Source organism: Protopterus annectens, chromosome 1.part0, assembly GCF_019279795.1.
Source record: "Protopterus annectens isolate FY-2018-M chromosome 1.part0, PAN1.0, whole genome shotgun sequence".
In the NCBI taxonomy this organism is placed as follows: domain Eukaryota; kingdom Metazoa; phylum Chordata; order Ceratodontiformes; family Protopteridae; genus Protopterus; species Protopterus annectens.
In genome coordinates, this window is record NC_056725.1 from 1,268,163,449 (window position 1) to 1,268,170,948 (window position 7,500).

A 7,500-nucleotide genomic window follows, 5' to 3' on the forward strand; every position below is an offset into this window, starting at 1 on the left:
CAGTAGAGTAAGAAAACAACAGAGGTTTTTATTTATCAATATAGGAAATAACAAAACCTTAGGTTCATCAACAAGGGTAACGAGAAAAATTAAACAGCAACTGGCACAATGTAACACTACATACTGACATAAAAATATAGTAAAATTCCAAACATCAAAAACAAAGGTAACACTTGCAAAATGAATGTAAAGTTCGCCTGCTTTCATGACAAGCTTATGTCAGTGCTCGCATGTACATGAATATTTCAACTTGTAATATTTAATGTACACCTTTACTAATTTTACTACTATATTTTCATGTGTGTTTAGCCTTCAGTTTGCTTACTTACGTATTTTTGTGTACTAATTTCATTACTGGACTATGATCTGTAAAATGACTTACTGTACTCTTATGTGGGTTATGGCTAAAAAGGGTCAATAAACTAGCCACCTACCTGTTAAACAAACTGCAAAATAAAAATAAGTGAAAAATAAAAAATACTGGTAACATATATATATATATATATATATATATATGTATACATATAAACATACATACATATATATATATATATATATATAAATATATACATACATACATATATATATATATATATATAAATATATACATATAAACATATATATATATATATATAAATATATACATATAAACATATATATATATATATATATATATATATATATATATATATATATATATATATATATATATATAAACATATATATATATATAAACATATATATATATATATATATATATATATATATATATATATATATATATATATATATATATATATATATATATATATATATATATATATATATATATAGATATATATAGATATATATAGATATATAAATATATACATATAAACATATATATACCTTGCAGTGAGTGTAATAACTTATTCTAGTTGGCAAGATGAAATAATTTCGCAGGCAATGGTTGGTGTTCTTGTACATGTCTGTGCAGTAAATTTACATTCAAAAGCTGACAGTAGAAGCAAGGCAAATACCTGGAAGCAAAACAATATAGAAGTACAGCAATGCTAATAAAGATTACCCAGAGACTACACCAAAGCAATTAGTTTGCAGTATAAAATGCAAAATATGTGTACTGCATTCTCCATGAAAGAAGAGATTTCTGGAACTAGTAAAGAAACTAGCTAGTTTGTGTACCTGTAGATATTAAAGCTAAAGTAGGAAACTTCAAAACAAGGACAATATCTAATTCAGCCAAATTCACAAAATAAGGATTTCAGCAACCAGAAATGTTTGTCATGCTTCTATTGTGTTAGGCTAAAGGTAATTTAAGTACACAATAAATGGTGTATACCACAAAAAACAGAACCCGGGAACTTAAGGCTGAATATCAGCAGTTGATTTGGGTCCTTCTGCAGAAAACATATTTTTGGCCAAATGACAGAGTCCACTTAAAACAACACAGAAAATAACTGAGGTGAACCATAGAGTTGGACAGACTGGTGGTACAAGGCCAGGACAAATATGCCACATTGCTGTTCTGCATCCACGTTAAGGAAGCAGAAAATCTCTTTAGTTAGCTTAGCTGCCGAGATTAGTAAAGCTGGTGAAGTAAGAAAACTAACCTTTATGCTAACTATTTATATAGATGATACCCGATCTAACCCACAGAAACAAAAGCTAAGTCAGTTTCTGTTGAGGGACAAACTGCACGGAAGAACAAATCTGATTCAAAACCACATTAAGACTCTTCCAGGGGGAAAACCTAAGGATACTAGATCCCCAAAGAATGGGTATGTAAGAAACAATAAGGAAATGCCTTGAGTAAACAGAGCAGAGAAGGTCACAAAATGACTGCAAGAATATCACAGTGTCAGTCCCAAAACCAAAGGGAACAAATTGGAGCTGTAGGGATGGTAGACAGCAGAATAGTATTATAAAACAGCATTATATCCTCACTACATAGGCTAGAGAAGCTAGTAAAAAAGGCTGGGGAAGGCAAAAGTCTTAACTGCACTAAGTGGACTACAACCATTCAAAGGTAATGTACAGTACCTGTCCTGGCTGACTGGTTTGGACACACAGACCATCTAATATGCATGAAATTTACTGCCCACCTCCTTGAGGGGTCAACTGTAATATGGCATTGTGGTTTTTCAGCATTTGGAAGAGTACAAGTTACTCAAAAATGCATAACAGTTGTGCAAATAATGTCTTTAGCAGTGTTACAAAGAACTTTTTTAAAACATTGTAATGTGCTTCTGTTAAGTTGCATTACCTGTCTGTATTAGTGACAGCAGGTTTGCTTAAAGAAAAAATCCCAGGCAGAGACTGGTTCCCTTTTCTCAACAGGGACATTGTGCTGAGAGCAGCGACTCTGACACACATCAATCACAGTGAAGGAAGACCTGAAAAGAGAAACTGGAAATTGTATCTGACAGAGAAATACAGAGAGACTGATTCCCATCACTATAACACTGATCATAAGACTAACTTAAAAGTACTTGCTGTTCTTTTGGTTATACCGTGAGGCTTTCAAGACTTTTTTTGGCTTGGAGAACCTGCATTCAATTTCATTTGTAATGTACTGCGTTTTTGTAATACTGGTGGTATTAGTTGCTTTAATCTTCCATTAATCTGTGCTTTTGTGTGTGTGTGTGTGTGTGTGTGTGTGTGTGTGTGTGTGTGTGTGTGTGTGTGTGCGTGTGTGCGTGTGTGCGTGTGTGTGTGCATGCGTGTACATTAGTTTTCTCTGACAGAACTAGGAAGACATTATCCATATTGCTTTATATAGTTTTGTTAGTTTCTTACAGTATAAGCATATAAATGAACTGATCCTAGAAGTCTTGCTTTGAACTTACTACCCAAGCATGGGGACTGTTCTTCCTGTTCCCAGCTTCATTTAAAAACATAGTGTCTAAATGTCACTCTATTACAAATGCAAGCAATCTACAATGAAGGTCTAAGAGAACTTTTCCAGTTACCTGTTTACAGACATGAAATGCCATAGTTTAACTCGGCACAGCATTTTTTTTAAATTAACTGAAAATTCTCTATTTTATGTCAGCACTCAGCATCTTTCAAAATGAAAGAAATAATAAATATCAGGAGGACTACAATGATATGGGCTTGAGTAGTTGCTACGCAATAAAACTGATACTGAAAATATGAGAGAGGTAACTGAATAACAATCATAAGAGTCTTAAACATTTGTGCTTAAGTCCTGGCATTTATCTGCTATTCTCCAAAGTGCATTAGCCACTTTATATTAACAAAAAAAGGGAGAAAAAAGTATCTTGTGTGTGCTTTTATCTTCTGCTTCTAAGATGTACATTGTTTGTGGCATACAGGAGTACATCACTGACTATGAAGCAGATGCTTGAGTTTGAATAGCAGCTTTTAAGCTGGAAGAACTGGATGGTTGAGAATGGGAATGAGTGACCACTGCAGCTTGACCATCCTAGGGGAATGGAGTCGTGGCAGTGGTCAGCCAAATGCCACCAAGTAACTGGAGGTTTGAAAGACCCCAAAAAAGCTGGGGATATGGCCTTGGTGCTACATGGTCAGTGATGGTACCTTTCATTACTGTGTGAATTAGGAAGCAGATATATGCATGGGAAGGGCATTTGAGGCACCCGTGGAAATGCAGACACTCACCACAACTACAATATTACAGCCTCCTGTGATCAGCTCACAGCCTGCATGGGAACAAAAGGGCTTGTAGACTATGGGAGGACAGAGAGTTGGCAAGCAGTGGGAGATGAAGATAAATCAGAAAAAAATAAAATGGATGAAAGATATTAATTACATTTGTGACAAAAACAGTGCAAAGTAATCATACAATTACAGCAGTCAGTTTTCAAAGTTAAGAAGGCTCATTCATGCATTATACACAAACAACCATCTCCTGTCTTGTATCCAATATCTTTCGGAGAGTTCCCACTTGCATCTCAACAACCCCAATTAGACAAAGCAACTAGCATGATGATTTTTGGCATGCCTTCCTCAGAAATTAGAAAACTAGATTTAGAACAAACTGAAAGTCATCCTACTACACTGGCATTCAATTTGGAGTTGGGGAAAGAGCTGCCGGCAGTTCATCATCATCATCCCATTTTTGTCTACATAGGGTCAAGGTATCGTGTTAACTGTCGCCAACTCTCAATTCTGTGCCACGTTCCTGCCTTCTTCAACATTCATGCCTGACTGTCGCAGATCTTCTTTCACACAGTCCATCCACCTCTTTGCTGGACGTCTTCACTTTCTCTTCCCTTCTTCCTGTCTGTTCCAAATCTTCCTCACCAGATTGTCTTCTGCTTTTCTACATGTGTCCAAACCACCATAATCTGTTCTCTTTGATCTTTTCTGCAATTGGAGCTACTTTGGCTTCTGCTCTTATGTCCTCATTTCTTTGTCTACCCCACAGTGTGTATCCTACCACCTTTCTAAGGCACTTCATTTCCATCACCTCTAGCTTCTTCAACTGTTCTGCCTTTACTGCCCAGGTTCCTGTACCGTACAGTAGTACTGGTCGCACCACTGTTTTGTACACCTTATTTTCAGCTTCTTTGGCATTCTTCTGTCATAGACTACACCTGATACTCTAGGCCAGTTGGCTGCAGCCCCTCCGATTCCAGCTTTGACCTCTTCATTCAGACTACCCTTCTCCTCAACTGCCCCTCCCAGATACTTGAAGCTGTTTACCTGTTCCACTATCTTCCCTTCTACCGCTATTCTCAGCTTCTTCTGATTTCCCCAGTTTGCTGCCATTACCACCATCTTATCTGTGCTTATTTTCATCCCATGTACCTTCAGATTTTCATTCCATTCTTCTATCCTTTGCTGAAGTTCTAGCTCAGAGTCTGCCTACACTGCCACATCGACTGCATAGAGCAACTTTGTTGATCTGTTTCCTCCAACCTGTTTGCTAATGTAGTCCATCACTAGTATGAACAGCAGTGGGTTCAGAGCTGAACACTGATGTACACCCACTCCCACTGGGAACCCCTCTGTGAAGCCAAACACTGTTCGTATTTGAGTCACTGGGTCCTTGTACATAGCCTGCACTAATTCTACCAATGTTTCCGGGACTTCAAACCATCACAGTACTGCCCAGATTAGCTTTCTTGGGACCTTGTCATATGCTTTCTCTAAGTCTAGGAATGCCCAGTTGGACTGACTCTCCTTATCTCTAGCTTCTTCTCAAATATCTGTCTCAATGCAAACACTGGGTCAATTGTGCTGCATCATGACCTGAATCCAAACTGCTCATCTCCCGTCTTACATTCTACTGTGTATCCATTTATCAATCACCCTCTCCAGAACTTTCATGCAATGTGGTAGGAGTCTGATCCCTCTGTACTGCCCACAGTTGTGGATGTCTCCTTTGTTCTTGTACACTGGCACGAGTATGCTTATTCTCCAGTCATCTGAGATAAGCCTTTCTCTCCACACTGCTATTAGTACCCTCAGGAGCCATTTCTCCCCTATGTCACCCAGCATCTTTATCATATCTGCTGTGACCTCACCTGAACCTGCTGCTTTCCCTGACTTCATCTTCCTTAGTGCTGTTCTTACTTCTTCTAAGGTGGGCTCCTCTTCTTCTCTCATTGTAGGCTGTTTCTGGGGCAGTATAGCTTCTGTGGGGTTTTCTTCATTCAGAAGCTGCTGGAAATATTCCTTCCATCTGCCTTTGATGCCCTCTGGACTGGTGAGCAGGTTGTTGCTGGCATCCCTTATGAAGGGTGTCTGACTATCTTCTTTATCTTTCTGTCTTTGTTTTGCAACCTGATATAGTTTCTTTGTGACCTTTACTGAGTCACTTTCCAGAAGTTGGTAGAGTGCCTCCGATGCCCTATTCTCTGCTATTGCAACTTCTTTCTTAGCTTGTCAGCCAACCAGTAGTCCTTCCTAGCCTGGTCAGTCTTTTCAATCTCCAATTTATTCCTGCACTCCTGGCTGGCAGTTGCTTACTGATAACCATATCATGCCCTTCAGCAAGTCTGACAAAGTACACAATACATAAACTTTACAGTTAAATGAAGAAAGAGCATCAATGCTTTCTACAGCAGAGAAGTAAACTTTTATCAAGATTTTAGACTATTTCATTATCTCATAGCACTTAAAAATGGAGACTTGACTGTGGCAAAGCCAACAGAACGTTAACATCTACTGCTATTATCTTTTATGATAACTAGTCTGCATCTGCAGCAGAATGGATTTTAAACACAGCTATTCACAAAGTAAAAATCATAACACAAATTGCATATTTTATGTCACATATATCCCTAATTAAGTCTCATCTTCTTGAGCATGCAAAAAAACATTTGTTAACAAACGACAGTTAATGCTACCAATAAAAAAAGTACTTTGTATATCTTTGTTAATGCATGCCACAGAAAACAGAAATATAAACTTAATGGGGCAAAACTATGCCATTTATTAGGGAATTATGATAGTTTCAAAAATGTAATATATAATATATCATGCTAGAACTGTGGTTATGTTAAAGAAAGCATCATCATCACCAACTTGAATCTTTTCTTAATGCTCACCCAAATCAGGCTTAAAACCTAAGGGAACATAAAGATTTGGCAATAACAGTCTTAAAGGAATAATTTCACTTATTATCAAACTAGGAGTTTTGAGAATGAGTTTTATTGAATTGAGTTTCTCTGGTTTTGTGCTGTGGTTTAAATGGTACACTTCTAATTTTAGGTAATTGTTGTTTTTGTTTATTTTGTACTTGAGATTCTTTAGAACCTGCAGACATTTTTACAGATAATGGATTTATTACAAGTTTTTTGTGCACATTTAGAGTTGTTTTGACTTGCTGCAGCAAAAACAATTTCTTGCAAACTTGGTGGGGAAAAGAGTTTTATTTATTTATTTATTTATTTTTACATATTAGGTGCTTGCTTGTTCACCATTAATATGTAACCATAGACTTAGTACAGTAGACTCCCTCTTATCTAGTTTCGCTTTAACCGGCCATATTTTCATCGAGACGCGAATCAAATTTCTGCCATAGCAACAGACAACAGAGAAGAACAACACTTTCACCTCCTCTGGGCACTTCAGAATGTCTCAGCTTATCATTCTAATCTTAAAATGTTAAAATATTGAAAAAAAAAATGAACTTACAAGTAATGCATATACTTTATCCAGATCTGTAATTTTTATGAGTCCATTATCAACTTGAAAAGCTTTGACTCTTTGAACAGTAGTCTTAAACTGGTTTGAGCAAAATGATTCACCTTGTAGGTAAGAAAGTAATGGAGCCCATTAACTATCTGAGATGTTTTCAGAGAAACTGTGTAACTGTTGAATAAAAATTAAAGCAAGTTTGCTAAAACAGTCCTGGAACTTAGCTTTCCTTCCTTACTGGGCGCGCATGCTTGGAGGAAGGGGTAGTTATCCAAAATGAACACCTTTTATTTATTTATTTATTTATTGATTGATTGATTGATTGATTGACTGATTGATTGACATTTGTTATCCGGGTTAGTCCAGCTG

General features: G+C 36.7%; 1 protein-coding gene across 2 annotated transcripts in view; it reads right to left on the reverse strand.

The window, feature by feature from the left end:
- CEP162 (centrosomal protein 162) overlaps nt 1-7,500 on the reverse strand; it is a 2,095,315-nt gene that overhangs the window by 938,677 nt on the left and 1,149,138 nt on the right. The gene's annotated exons all lie outside the window — the stretch shown is intronic.